A 14,624-nucleotide genomic window follows, 5' to 3' on the forward strand; every position below is an offset into this window, starting at 1 on the left:
TTTCAGCCATCTTGTGCTGTAGGTAGGGCAGGTGGATATTTTTGAGGTTTTGCAGATAAACATGAATCAGTCAATGTGTGTATGTGTGTTTTCAGTGACTAATTGCTCTAAGTTTATTTGGCTATGGAAGTGGTAGAATGTTCTTGGGGGTCTTTTAAAATTATTAATCTCAAGGCCACTTAAAAGTAATTTGACTAGTCTGTATTACTACAGTAGGTCCTCGGGTTATGTCGGAGATCCGTTCCTACAGCGCGATGTAATGTGATTTTCGCCGTAAATCGGAACCCACCTACATAAGCACCTATGTCATTCACATGGAGCACATACACAGCAGTAATGAAGTGAAACAGAAAAAAAAAATTAAAAGAAAGATAACAATTCCGGTGGAGAAACCAAGATGGCGGCATAGGTAAACACCTAGACTGCTGCCTCGCACAACAATATCAAAACTACCATGTTTCCCCGAAAATAAGACAGTGTCTTATATTAATTTTGCCCCCAAAGACACGCTAGGTCTTATTTTCAGGGGATGTCTTATTTTTCCATGAAGAAGAATATGGTACACATTTATTGTTAAATGAAAATAAAGGAAATTTATTACCTGTATATGGTACGGTAGTACGGTAGTTGTCAACACAAACCAGACAAACTGTGAATCCTACAGTATCAAGAATTTACTCATTTATTCAGTGACAATCATGTCATCATCTTCTGGAACATCATCATAACAATCCAATTCCTGAATTTCCTGGTGAAATTCTTGTGACTCCATTTCTTTCAGAATCAGTGGACCAAATCTCTCATGTTTAGCAATAGCACTGTCTTTAAATGAGTACTTCTTGTCAAGGTAGCCTGCTCGCAGTGCATTTACAATGCAACTGTCAGTGATTTTCTCCCATGAATTCTTCACCCAAGTCACAACTTCTTGTAGTTTAGTTTTCACAAAGTTTCCACGCTGATTTCTCTCCATTCTATTTTCAATGTAGTCATTAATTTCCGTGCGCAAATTGTCTTTGAATGGCTTGTTTATTGCAATATCAAGAGTCTGGAGATAGGCCGTCATTCCTGCGGGAATCATTATCTGATCTATTTTTCTTTCGTGAAGAAATGTCTTCATGTCTTTAGCGCGGTGAGTGCTGGCTGCATCCCAGACTAGCAGACCTCTTTGGCTCCCTCGCATAACAAGCGGCAGCATTAAATCGACCCACTTCCTTGTAACTGCTTGTGTGGCCCAGGCTTTTTCAGTTTCAAGAATAAAAACGCCCAAAACACATTCAATCTTTTCCTTCTTGCCCTTAGAAATGATTAAAGGTGGGATTTTAGTGCCATCCAGACGAATTGCCAAAATACAGGAAACACGTGCACTTTGGTAAGCAGTGGAGGGGATGTACGCTAAGGAGGCACCCCGCTGTTGAATTGTTGTTTGAGATGATTGGCCCATAAACACTGCAGTTTCATCCATAGCAATCATGTTGGAAAGATTGTATTTAGAGAAGTCAGCATCATCAATAAAGGACTTGAATGCAAGTGCTCGCTTAATAACTTGAGTATCTTCCAACCTAAACAATGTTGTAGATCTTCTTAAAGACAGTTCACTTCGCTGAAGGAAATTATCCAGCCAGTGTTGTGATGCTTTGAAATCTTCGGGGGCTATGTCAAACTGTGGTGCCATTGCAAGGGCAAATTCTTGAATCTGAGCCCTATTCACAACCAAAGCCTTGCTCTCCTGTCAACAACCCATTCACAGATCAGGTCTTCCAGCTCGGAAAATAATGGTTGCCGACCTGATCCACACTTGCGCTTTTTAGCATTTCCCTTGTCCACTTGTTCAATGAGGTTACCATACTCTGCTCGCCATTTTCGGACCAATTGGATACTCAACATCTTCTCTTTGCAGAAAGCAGTAAGATTTTGGCCCCGATTCCTTTCTTGTACTCCACGGAGTAGCTTTTTCTTTTTGCGCTCATTTCTAGGGGTAAAAAAAAAGGAATTGGGGTATCAAGGTGGGGGGAGGGGGATCACTCAAAATGACACAGGGGGGATCGGGGGGGAATCAAAATGGCACAGGAGATTCAGAGGGGGGATTACCATTTTAGTAACCCCTTTTGATCCTCCTGTGTCATTTTGATTGTCCCCTCTGATCCTCCTGTGTCATTTTGATTGTCCCCTCTGATCCTCCTGTGTCATTTTAAGTGATCCCCCTCCCCCCAACCCTGTGCCACTGAACACCTTCACCAGACATCCCCCCTACCCCTTTATCAGACATTTACCCCCTGGGGCCTGCCTGGGGACTGTCACTGGGCTTGCTGGGGCCTGGATCTGGGCTGGAGCAGGGTCTGCCACTGACTGAGAACCTTCAGTCATCATGAAGGTGACCGCGAGCATCAGGTAGTGTCACCAGAGACAGACCAGCACTCACCACCTTCACTGTGTCCCATCCGCTCTAATCCTTCTGTTCTTCTACACGCATCTGCGAAAGTCTCCTCCTCTCTCCCGCCCCGCGCTCACCGCTTACTCCAACCTCTGCTCCGCCTCCACATAGCAGTGACGTCAGGACTCCGCGTAATGTCACTGGTTGCTAGATGCCAGTCGGGGCGGCTCTAGTGACCAGTTTACGGTAAATTAATTTTCATTCTGAGACAGAGCCTGGGGGCCTTATTTTCGGGGGATGCCTTATATTTCACTCAGAAGGGAACCTGTAAGTAGGTCTTATTTTCGGAGGATGTTTTATTTTCGGGGAAACACAGTACAACTAAAAGACAAAATGGACACCATCCAGAACCACAGGAAAGCTGGCTGAGTGGAAATTTTACAACTAGAAGGAAAGAGGAAAGCACATTGAGAATCAGAGGAGCTGCAAAAGGCTGAGGTATGGAGACGCGCGAGCGCGCAGAGAGGAAGGGCGGCTGAGTGCACAGGCGGCTGAGTGCACGGCTGGCTTTCTAAAGTGGGAGGGAGACGGAAGCTTCCGACTGCACTGAACTCCGATTCTGGGTGAGTTTCTGGGAACCCAGATTCATTCGGGGAGAAACTGGACTGTCAGGAAAAGAGAAAGCACACTGAGACTCAGGGGAGCTGCGGAGGCAGAGGCCCAGAGGCACGCACGCGCAGAGAGGATGGGCAGCTGAGTGCGCGGCTGGCTTTCTAAGCGGGAGGGAGACGGAAGCTCCCGGCTGCGCTGAACTCCAGTTCCAGGTGAGTTTCTGGGAACCCAGACTCATTCGGGGAGAAACTGGACTGTCTGGCAGCGGGTGAAACTCGAGGGCGGCTTTCTCTCAGAGGTGCTTACAGCGATTACCGAGGGACACTGAGACCCAGTGGCCTCATGGGGCAGGGCTGATGGGAAGCCAAGGCTGTCTGCTCCGCTCTGAAACTCCGCTCCATCCAAGCTGAGCACAGAGGCTTTTGCAATTTTGCAAGTCTTGTCTCATAAGGGTGTCTCCAGCTCAGAAGTTCTCCCAGTGTAGACCCAGCTGATCCTCACAGTCAATTGGCCTGGAGGTCAATTCCTCCCAGTGATACCAACAACAATCAAGACTTAACTACAACAAGGCTGTGCACACAGCCCACAAAGGGGTGCACCAAGAGTTTCCACCTTAGGTAACTGGGGGAGGCTGAGCCACTGGGCCCTATAGAACACCTACCACACAAAGCTATTCTACCAACTCAGGGAAGCAGCGAAAATGCGGAGACAAAGAAACAGATCACAAATGAAAGAAATGGAGGAAAGCAAATGACTGGATATAGAATTTAAAACCACGGTTATAAGGTTTTTCAAGAATTTCCTAGAAAAGGCCAATAAATTTAGCGAGACCCTCGAGGATATGAAAAAGGACCAACTAGAAATTAAACGTACACCGACTGAAATAAAAAATATTATACAGAGACCTAACAGCAGACTAAAGGACCGCAAGAATCAAGTCAAAGATTTGAAATACAAAGAAGAAAAAAACACTCAACCGGGAAAGAAAAAAGAAAAAGAATCAAAAACTTGAAGATAATGTAAGGAGCCTCTGGGACAACCTCAAGCATACCAACATCAGAATTATGGGGGTGCCAGAAGAAGAGAGAGAGCAAGATACTGAAAACCTATTTGAAGAAATAATGACAGAAAACTTCCCCCACCTAGTGAAAGAAATAGACTTATAAGTCCAGGAAGCGCACGGAACCCCAAACAAAAGGAATCCAAAGAGGACCACACCAAGACACATCATAATTAAAATGCCAAGAGCAAAAGACAAAGAATATTAAAAGCAACAAGAGAAAAACAGTTAATTACCTACAAGGGAGCACCCATACGATTGTCAGCTGATTTCTCAACAGAAACTATGCAGGCCAGAAGGGAGTGGCAAGAAATATTCAAAGTGATGAATAGCAAGAACCTACAACCAAGATTACTCTACCCAGCAAAACTATCATTCAGAATTGAAGGTCAGATAAAGAGCTTCACAGATAAGAAAAAGCTAAAGGAGTTCATCACCACCAAACCAGTATTATATGAAATGCTGAAAGGTATTCTTTAAGAAGAGAAAGAAGAAGAAAAAGGTAAAGATATAAATTATGAACAGCAAATGTCTATCAACAAGTGAATCTAAAAATCAAGTGAATTAAAAATCTGATGAACAGAATAAACTGGTGAATATAATAGAATCAGGGGCATAGAAAGGGAGTGGACTGACAATTCTTGGGGGGAAAAGGGTGTGGGGGGTGCGGGACGAGACTGGACAAAAATCGTACACCTATGGATGAGGACAGTGGGGGGGAGGTAAGGGCAGAGGGTGGGGTGGGAACCAGGTGGAGGGGAGCTATGGGGGAAAAAGAGGAACAATTGTAATAATCTGAACAATAAAGATTTATTAAATTAAAAAAAAAGATAATTCCTGACCTTTACTTGTAGTAAATAAATAATAAAAAACATAAAGCACATATGTATATATGTCAAAATGACGGAACTTTTTTTTTAAATAAATATATGGGAGATGGCGACGTAACCACGAAACGACATACGTCGAGTCTGATGTAACCCGAGGACTGCCTGTGCTTAGGAACAAAGTGTTTAGTAATTTTTCAATATTAATGATATTGGGCTTTTATAATATATTAGGGGCCCAGTGCACGAATTTGTGTACCTTGAAAGGAACTGTGGGCAGCAAGGCTGCAGTGGGCACAAGGGCGGGACTCGGCCCATCCTCCGCACCCCCTCGTTGCCCCTCCGCCATGCCCCCACCCGGCCCCTTCTGCCACAGCCCCCGGTCCCCTGTCTGACGGCAGTCCCGCTCCTGCCGCCACCGCTGCTCCCACGTGGTGATGGCACCGGCCCCACTCACACCTGCTGACAGCACGTAGTGATTGGGGCCCGCGCCAGCAGTGGATGCGAATGGCGGCTGCTGCTTCAATTTCCCCTTAGGAGCAGGAGGAGGTGGAGAAGCCCTCAGGGGAGATTGGGGCCGGCAGATTGCACCTGCTGATGGCACTGAGTGATTGGGACTGGCGCTGAGTACCAGCAGCGGGTGCGAGCGGGGCCGGTGCCGGCAGCATGTGCGAGAGGCGGCTGCTAAAATCGCTCGGTGCTATCAGCAGGTGCAAGCGGTGGCTGCTGGCTCCAATCTCCTCTCAGGAGCAGGGGGAGGTGGAGAAGCACTGAGAGGTTATTGGGGCTGGTGCCAGGCGCTGGCTGCAGGTGCGAGCGGGGCCAGCGCCAGCTGCAGGTGTGAGCACCAGGCGGGACCACGGCTTGCAGGAGCAAAGAATTTTCAGTAACCACCAGAGGCTCACCCGGCCTTGGTCTGGCACCTCTGCTTACCTGTTCCACCATCGCACCATGCCCGACGCCTGCCATGTTCCGCGCTCTGCCACCTTCTGCCAACGCCCACCATTTTCCACGCGTGCCCCCTGGTGGTCAGCGCATTTCATAGTGACCGGTTGTTTGGTTGTTCTGCCGTTTGGTCTATTTGCATATTAGGTGTTTTTTTTTTAAATATCTTTTATTGATTTTTTACAGAGAGGAAGGGAGAGGGATAGAGAGTTAGAAACATCGATGGGAGAGAAACATCGATCAGCTGCCTCCTGCACACCTCCCACTGGGGATGTGCCCGCAACCAAGGTACATGCCCTTGACCGGAATCAAACCCGGGACCCCTCAGTCCGCAGGCCGACGCTCTATCCACTGAGCCAAACCAGTTAGGGCTGCATATTAGGGTTTTATATATATATAGATCTGTTATGTTTGAATAGAACTTTAAAGAATTATATTGAAACAAAATGAATTTGTATATTCCAGAATTTGATGTTTCTTACTTTCCCTTTTGAACCTTAAGCATTTAGGTCTGTGATGTCATTAATGTATGGATTGGGTTTTCAAAAGTTTGCTAGTTTCCAAAGTTTTATAAAAATCTGAGTTTTGTTCAAAGTCTATAGTTAACCTAGTTTTAATAACTGTCATAAGCTTCTGAAGGTATATGGTTTGGAAACAATGTTGTATATTGCTTCTATATGCTCAACAAAAGGAACCAATCCAACTTTGTAAACCAGGAATTAAAGCAACTCATTTGCGTACTTTCTACTTACTATAGGAAAGTCTTTTAACCTAACTTACTGGTTTAATCTTTTCATGTGCTTTAACTTTGGTTTAGCATTTGTTTTTCCTCCTGATCATCTTAACAATCAAACCACACTAGAAAGGCTTTTCAGTATAAAAGGAAAAAGCCAGAAAACTCAACTTTAGCAACAGAACCCAATTGATAACCTGAAAAAAGGTTGTGTAGGATATGTCATATAGCCTTAGGATACAGATGCTATGGGAAGTCAGGCAGGACCTTGTGTAGTCCGTCATGTAAGTGAGATGCTGTTTTCCCAACATACCCTCTTCCCAGCTTTTCCTCATTTTGATCTCTGAATGACATTTCTCCTTTGATTTAATGGGAAAACTAAATCTAAACGTAGCTGATGACCTTTAAGAATGATGAAGTTGATGCATGGACGTAACGACCCACAGAATCTTTCCATTCTCAGCAACTCTGAGACCTTCTGGGAAAGGTTCCCTGAGGCTTACAGGAAATTTCCCTTTCTTCTGAATATTGCAAAGTTTGCTTTGCTCATGTCCGAGGCTCTTCTGCTTCTGGCACAATCCCATAGATCTGATTTGGAGTTCAGACTCTTTTCTCTCATGAGCTGTGGTTCTTAGGGAGTAATGGATGCGAAAAGGATTTGAAAATGAATTGCTTTGTGATTCTGCAGTAACATAGTGGCTCTGTGCAGGTTCCATTCCTGTTTTTACTTTTGAGAGTTTCAGTTTTTCTGGGGAATGTTTAGCTTTCAGTACTGCAGAGTAGAGGAGAGATCTCCTTTACTCCCAAGATCCTGGGATCCTTTGATGAGTCAGCCAACAAGAATGGCAATCCGCTCCCCCGCTCAAGGTTTTTATGGAAAGCTGTTCTGATGAGGGTGGAGTGGAGACATTGGGCCTAGAATTCAGCCTAAGTCATATTGGACAACTTTTCTGAGACTTAGTTTCCTCATATGCAGAGTGAAGTTGGTTGGGCTACAGGAATAGCAAAGCCCCTATAAGTCTAAATTGTGTGGCTCTAGGCTATTTTTGTTGTGTTTTGTGTGTGTATGCTGTGTGGATGGGGTCTGTTTCTGTTCATTTAAGTTTTGTTATTATGTATATTTAAGTTTTGTTATATATTGACAAATATATAACAAATGTATCATTTAAGTTTTGTTATACATTGACATTAAAGCATTTCCTTTGCCCTGCCATACAGGCCTCCTTGGTTGGGTACTCTGCTATATAAACCCAGCCCTGAAGAGTTGTTTTGTAACAAGCATTTATTTTATGCTGCTAATCTGGATGTGTTCCAGGGCCTAATTATTGATGAGCCTGTTTTGCTATCCTATCTAATAAAAGAGTAATATGCAAATTGACCATCACTCCAACACACAAGATGGCTGTCCCCATGTGGTCAAAGATGGCTGCCCCCATGTGGACACAAGATGGCCGCCACAAGATGGCCAGCAGGAGAGGGCAGTTGGGAGGGACCAGGCCTGCAAGGGAGGGCAGTTGTGGGCGATCAGGCCAGCAGGAGAGGGCAGTTGGGAGGGACCAAGCCTGCAAGGGAGGGCAGTTGGGGGTGATCAAGCCTGCAGGGGAGGGCAGTTAGGGGTGACCAGGCCGGCAGAGGAGGGAAGTTTGGGGTGACCGGGCCTGCAGGGAAGGGCAGTTGGGGGGACCCAGACCTGTAGGGGAGAACAGTTGGGGGCGACCAGGCTGGCAGGGGAGGGCAGTTGGGGGCAAACAGGCTGGCAGGGGAGCAGTTAGGCATCAATCAGGCTGGCAGGGGAGTGGTTAGGGGTGATCAGGCTGGCAGGCAGAAGCAGTTAGGGGCAATCAGGAAGGCAGGCAGGCGAGCAGTTGGGAGCCAGCAGTCCTGGATTGTGGGATCGGCCTAAACGGGCAGTCGGACATCCCTCTAGGGGTCCCAGATTGGAGAGGGTGCAGGCTGGGCTGAGGGACACACACCCCCCGCGCACGAATTTTGTGCACCGGGCCTCTAGTTTAAATATAAAGTTTGACTCATAGATGATGCTGTTGAAACTACTTAAGGAGACTAATATGATCTCTCCAGGAGTCCAAGTTTCATAATAACATAGAAATTATCATCCTTTCTTTGGGTACCTGAAATTTGCCCTGTAGTTGTTGGGCACAAAGTCCATTGGTATTGTACGCTGTGTGCAGAGCATGCTAGTAGTCCCCAAGTTTTCTTTCTTCCACGTGTGCTTTGAGTTTATAGTCACCTGTGTAGATAGCAGCTCCTGAATGATTGTCATAGGAATTTTTTTTAACAGTACAGAAGGCTTTTATTTATGTCTTATTACTTATCATGCCATGAATTCACAGGGAATGGGTTCCAGCAGCTCAGCTCCTTTCCACTGGTTCTCACAAGTGTGCTTGTCTGGGTGGAGCAGTTTGGCGCTTCAGATGAACCCAGGTACCTTTCTCTTTGGCTTCCTTCTTTTTCTGATCTTTTCCTTCACACATTTCAGGAAATTATCTCAACTCTTAGAGGGCTTAATATGCTCAATAGGTACATTAATTCTCCAGGCAAGAATCTTGCCTTTAACTTGTTCACAACAATGCCCACCACATGCTGGGTGACATTGTAGTCTCTTCCAGTTTTTCCATGGGAACATTTATGAGCACTCCTTTTTGAACAGTGCCCATTCCCTTGGTGTCTACAATATCACCTTTCTTTTAGATTCCCATGCATGTAGTCAAAGGAACAACCCCATGTTTTTTAAAAGGCCTAGTGAACATGTAGTGGGTACCTCTCCTCTTTCTCTTTGTGTTGGTCATTTTGGCGAATTACTGGAAGATGGTGGTTCCAGCCCAAAGGTGATTGTCAAAAGGATTTTGAATAGCAATTGTAACTAAGTTTCTTAGTGTTCAAGGGTTCAGGTTGAAGCTCCAGGTTCTAAGACCCTTTCATTTGACTGGATAGAGGACACACAATACAATATACAGATCATGTATCATAGAAACGTACACTAAAAACCTATATGATCTTATTCAGTGTCACCCCAATAAATTTAATAAAAAATAAAATAATAAAATAAATCAACTATACCTGTCTCTTGCTGTACTCTTACGGTGATGGGAAATAAATGGGGCCTGATTATATTTTAATGGATCTGGGCCTTGTTTGTTTTTTATCCACCTACTGTATCCACCTTAACTGCTTAAAAAGAGGAAATCTATCCTGAAGGGCTTACAATCTCATGGTTGAAAATTATTTTTTCTCCTTCCCCCTCCTTATCTTCTTTTCTAGTATTTGCAATTGTGTTTGATTAAACCCTGTTCTTATGTGAGTTTTTCAAAAGTGATATTAAAGTATGTTCCATTTCAGAAGATCAAAGAAGTATTTTCTCTGGCTTCTAAGGAAACAAAGCACTTGTAAATTGGAGCTCTAAATTTAATATAGGTTACTCATTTCAGTTTTAAATTATTTGTTTATTTATACAAGATTGTGGTGCCACTATTCATAGCAGCAAATGCTCTAATTCTGGAGAGATTTTTGGAAGGTTTCAAATGATGAAAGAAATCAATAAAATTCTTGTTAGACTAGTGAATTTAACATAAAGTGAAGTATTGAATGTTTAGATTTATTGTAGAACTTTTCTGAGGATTATTTTGAGTAATAATAATGTGATAAAAATAATACCTAGCTCTAATGAATACTAACTGGTAAGTCCTCATGCTTTTACCTGTGCCTTTACACTTCTACCTCTTCTTGCATCTATATTTTCCCCTATAAGTCCTTTAAATGTTCTTAGAGTTATTTTTATTATGTATTTTAGAGAGTCAAGCAAAGTGCTTTTCCACATAGAAACGCTGGTTCTTTGGGTTTAGATTTGCGTTATGTAGACCAGCGGTCACCAACTGGTGGTCCGTGGACCACTGGTGGTCCGTGAGGTCCGAAAGGTTGGCAACCAGGGGTCCTCAAACTTTTTAAACAGGGAGCCAGTTCACTGTCCCTCAGACCGTTGGAGGGCTGGACTATAGTTTAAAAAAAAAACCTATGAACAAATTCCTATGCGCACTGCGGGCCCGGGACGAGTTGGCTTCTAAGCAGGACAGGCAGCGGCACCCAGTGGGCTGGATAAATGTCCTCGGGCCGTAGTTTGAGAGTTTGAGGACGCCTGAGAGCATCCAGATTACATAACCACCTTATCCATTGTTTAAACTGTTTATCATGATAACTCATGATATCAAAGCGAGGCTTAAAATCTATTTATAATCCATAAAGAAAACATAATTAGGACAAATAAGGAGTCATTTGGCTTATGAGTACCATGCTTAAGTCCTTTAGGAAGCTATATCAGCCTTCTGAAGAATACGGGTCTGTCATTTTGTGTACTGAAGGTACAATAGAAATGAATAATTTGTAAGTTAGAATTCTAGGTTAAGGGTGGAGATGTAGGGCTGAGGGTTGTGACAAGTGGCAGGCTATTGGTTGCAACCTTGAATTTTAGTGCTTCCCATGGTTTCTTTGCCTCCTAACACACGATGAGTTCAAAGAAGGAAGGACATCAAAGGCTCAGGTAAAGGTGACAGTTGTAGTTCTATGGAGGGTAAAGGTCTTGTGTCCACCTAAATGCCCTTCAAGGCTCAGCTGTGGCTCTTGACCCCTGTGCTCAGAAAAGCAGAGTGAAGTCCTCTTAAGTATTTATTGCCAAAGAGTGACTTAGCCATAAAATGATGATCTAATGTTTGCTGCTTCCATTTCTCTGTGGGAATACATTATAATATGTCTTACTCTATTGAGAGATATTAGAAAAATTGAAGACTTACGAAAGATAAGATCTTGGTGAAATGTTTTGTTAGGTAAAAGAGTTAGCCTTCAAGCAACAAAGCTTTGAGAAGCAGGGTATATCATAAATGGAAGATGGAAGGATTGGTTTTAAAAAATAGACTGTTGAATAAACCTTAAATGCATAATTTTGCTTATAGGTATTTTGTAATCTTCTCAACTATTAAGTATTTCTGTATCTTTTTAGGAACGATTTTAAAAACCACTTGATGCTTGTGATTTTTATCTTAACATGGTAAGGCAAGCAGAAATATTGTGAAACATAGTTTTATTTCAATCATTCCCTGAATTGGAGGGAACCTCACATTTACGATGTGATATGTGGTTGGTTAGAATCTCTTCTAGCATGTAGAGCACATTCTTTCACAGGGAGTAGCCAGAAGTTTAAGGAAAGTAGGATGGTGAAGAGTGGTGAGAATCCTTAGAAAGTAAGTTCATTGATAATTGTTTCCATTCTCCCCTTCCCATTGCCCACTTCTACTTCAGGGGTGGAATTGAAGGCCAGCAGGACCCACATCTTTTTGCATAGCCTTTCATTTGGTTAGAAAAAGGAAGTTTCCCACCAGCATCCAGCTTTCCCCCTACACCAAAGCTAGCATGGGAAGTGTAGACTTACCTTAGCAGGTTAGGAACTTCCCTTTGGGTGTGGTTTGTTTGTTTGCTTGCTTGTTTGCTTCTTTATTTTCCTGCTTGGATTGTGTGAGCAGAGCCACCTGCTTTGTCCCCTGTGTGGAAATTATAATCCCTGTTGGCTGGGAGGGAATGAAATTCTCATTTTTTTTTTTTTTTTTGTCACGCCTGCAGTGGGGCAGGAACAGAGTAGTTGTCTGCTTCCTTTGTTTACCATCTTCTCTCCGATTGATGAGAAAGGGGTTTATGAAAACATTCCCCACTGTCACAGCTGATACTACATTCTTTAGAAACGTCATCACTGCTGGTGGGAATGTGCTTACCATTAATAAATTACAGTTCAAGAATTGGCATTGTCTAAAAGTATTAAAGTGTGCTCTATGTTAATTCATCACAGATGTAGTTCCCAGTAAAGGTACCTTATGTAATTAATGTTGACTGGGGGCTTGATTATAGGTTTTCATTCATTCAACAAATACACAGGAGATACTCAGTATCAGCAGCAGTAGGTGCTAGGGAGACAGTGGTGACAAGAGACAGACAAGGAGTTTACATTTCAGTAGTTTTCGGAGAGTTATGACTTCATTTTCCTTCCTGTGTGCTGGCTGCCATTTGAATGTGTGTTCAAGTGGTCTCCCACCAACAGTGTCAGAACTGAGGCCGTGGAGACCCAAATCACTCAGCTTATTTCTTCTACCTCTAAGGGGCTAGGAAAAGAAATAAATATAAAACCAATGGTTTTTAAATTATTTTGATGTTCACTCAATTTTTCAATACTGTATATCCTAGTGGTATGTAGTCATATCAGAATTTCAGTAATGGGGGAAAAAAGAATAGATTAGCATTAATTCTGGAATAGACACTCTTAAAGTCTGCTCTAAAAGTATATTTAAATGATTTATCTGATCATTCACCACTATATTAGTAACCCCAACGAATCACATTTACAGAAACAACTTTAAAAAATATTTTTATTGATTTTTCCAGAGAGAGGAGAGGGAGAAAAAGAGAGAGAGAAACATCCATTTGAGAGTGTAACGTCAATCAGCTACCTCCTGCAGTTTGGGGATCGAGCCATAGGCATGTGCCCTGAGTGGGAATCGAACTGGCCACCTTTCGATGCACAGGATGGGGATAACACTCAGCCAATTGAGCCACACTGGCCAAGGCTCTAGAAACAACTTTTTAAAAGTAGAGAACATAGGTTTCTTGATTAAGGTTCCTTAATATGCTCGTTCATTCACTAACCTTCTCTTGAGTGGTTATGTGTGGCACTGCCATGCACTGGGTTTTCAGAAGAATATGTAGTGTTATTAGGAGGGTACTGCAGTCATTCGGACAGGAAATAAGTATGCCTTGGATGACGGTTTGTCAGTGGAGTTGGAGTGAAGTGACTGGATTATAGATGTTAGCAGTAGGACTTGTCAGTGAGAGAAAGGGAACACCAAGTTCTTTATCACCAGTAAGCAATGCTTATCATCACTCACTGGGAGTGTTAAACTAGGGACAGTGTAAAAGATATTCTGTGAAGTCCAGAACCTGTTCTCAAAGTTTAGAGCTTAATTGTGAAAAAAAAAAAAAAAAAAAAAACAAATTATGAAACAAAAGCTATTTTAATTGTATGAATAGTTCTAGCTATGGGAGTTCTGAGGAGGAAGAACTACTTGGGTCATTGCATAAGCTTTCCTGGAGGAAACAATTTGAACAAGACCTTGAGAGGAAAAGTACTTGGTGGTGGGTAGATAAAGAGAAGGGCAAGGAGGATCTTTCAGGTAGAACACAGGTGTAAGTGCAGGATCATAGGTGTATGTGCAGTAGGTACACTGGACTGGACTAGAGGCTTGGATAGGAATCGTGGGAAGTGTGGATGGACGGGCAGGTAAGAACAGTATTCTAGAGCTGCGGTCGCCAACTGGTGGTCCATGGATCACTGGTGGTCCGTGAGGTCCAAAAGGTTGGTGACGCTGTTCTAGAGTGCCGAGTTAACTTAGATTTTTATTGAATTACTAAACAAAAGTGATAGTAATATGTAGAGAAACCAAGATGGCGGCATAGGTAAGCACCTAAACTGCTGCCTCGCACAACAATTTCAAAAGTACAACTAAAAGACAGAAGGGACACAATCCAGAACCACAGGAAAGCTGGGTGAGTGAAAATTCTACAACTAGAAGGAAAGAGAAAAGCTCACAGAGAATTGGAGGTACGGCAAAGGGTCTTTGTGCATGCAGAGAGGAAGGGCGGCTGAGAGCCTGGCTGACTTTCTCTGGCGGAAGGGGGAAGGAAGCCCCCGACCGCACTGAACCCCAGTTCTGACTGCACTGAACCCCAGTTCTGGGCGAGCCCCTGGGGACCCACGCTCTTACGGGGGGAGTCTGGACTCTCGGGTGGAGACTCGGGAGCTGGGGAAGGCAGAGGTCTGAAGGCGCGCGCGTGCCAGTGCGCACAAAGGCTGCGGAGGTTGCCACAGGCTTTCCCTAGTGGAAGGGAGTCGGAGGCTCCAGACTGCACTGAGCCCCAGTTCTGACTGCACTAGACCCCAGTTCCAGGCAAGCCCCTGGGGACCCACGCTCTTGTGGGGGGAATCTGGACTCTTGGGCGGAGACTCGGGAGCCAGGGAAGGCGGAG

The 14,624-nt window shown here is 43.9% G+C and overlaps 2 protein-coding genes and 1 pseudogene across 3 annotated transcripts in view; 1 reads left to right on the plus strand and 2 right to left on the minus strand.

Annotated features, from left to right (window-relative positions):
* SNRPA (small nuclear ribonucleoprotein polypeptide A) overlaps positions 1-14,624 on the minus strand; it is a 752,186-nt gene that overhangs the window by 571,626 nt on the left and 165,936 nt on the right. The gene's annotated exons all lie outside the window — the stretch shown is intronic.
* Positions 1-14,624, plus strand: part of GAN (gigaxonin) — a 60,070-nt gene that overhangs the window by 2,987 nt on the left and 42,459 nt on the right. The window lies entirely within an intron of this gene.
* Positions 8,881-9,355, minus strand: LOC308236276 (large ribosomal subunit protein eL21-like; annotated as a pseudogene). The gene has a single exon. The product of its transcript is annotated as a large ribosomal subunit protein eL21-like (transcript).

This window comes from Plecotus auritus, assembly GCF_963455305.1.
Source record: "Plecotus auritus genome assembly, chromosome: 10".
Lineage (NCBI taxonomy): Eukaryota > Metazoa > Chordata > Mammalia > Chiroptera > Vespertilionidae > Plecotus > Plecotus auritus.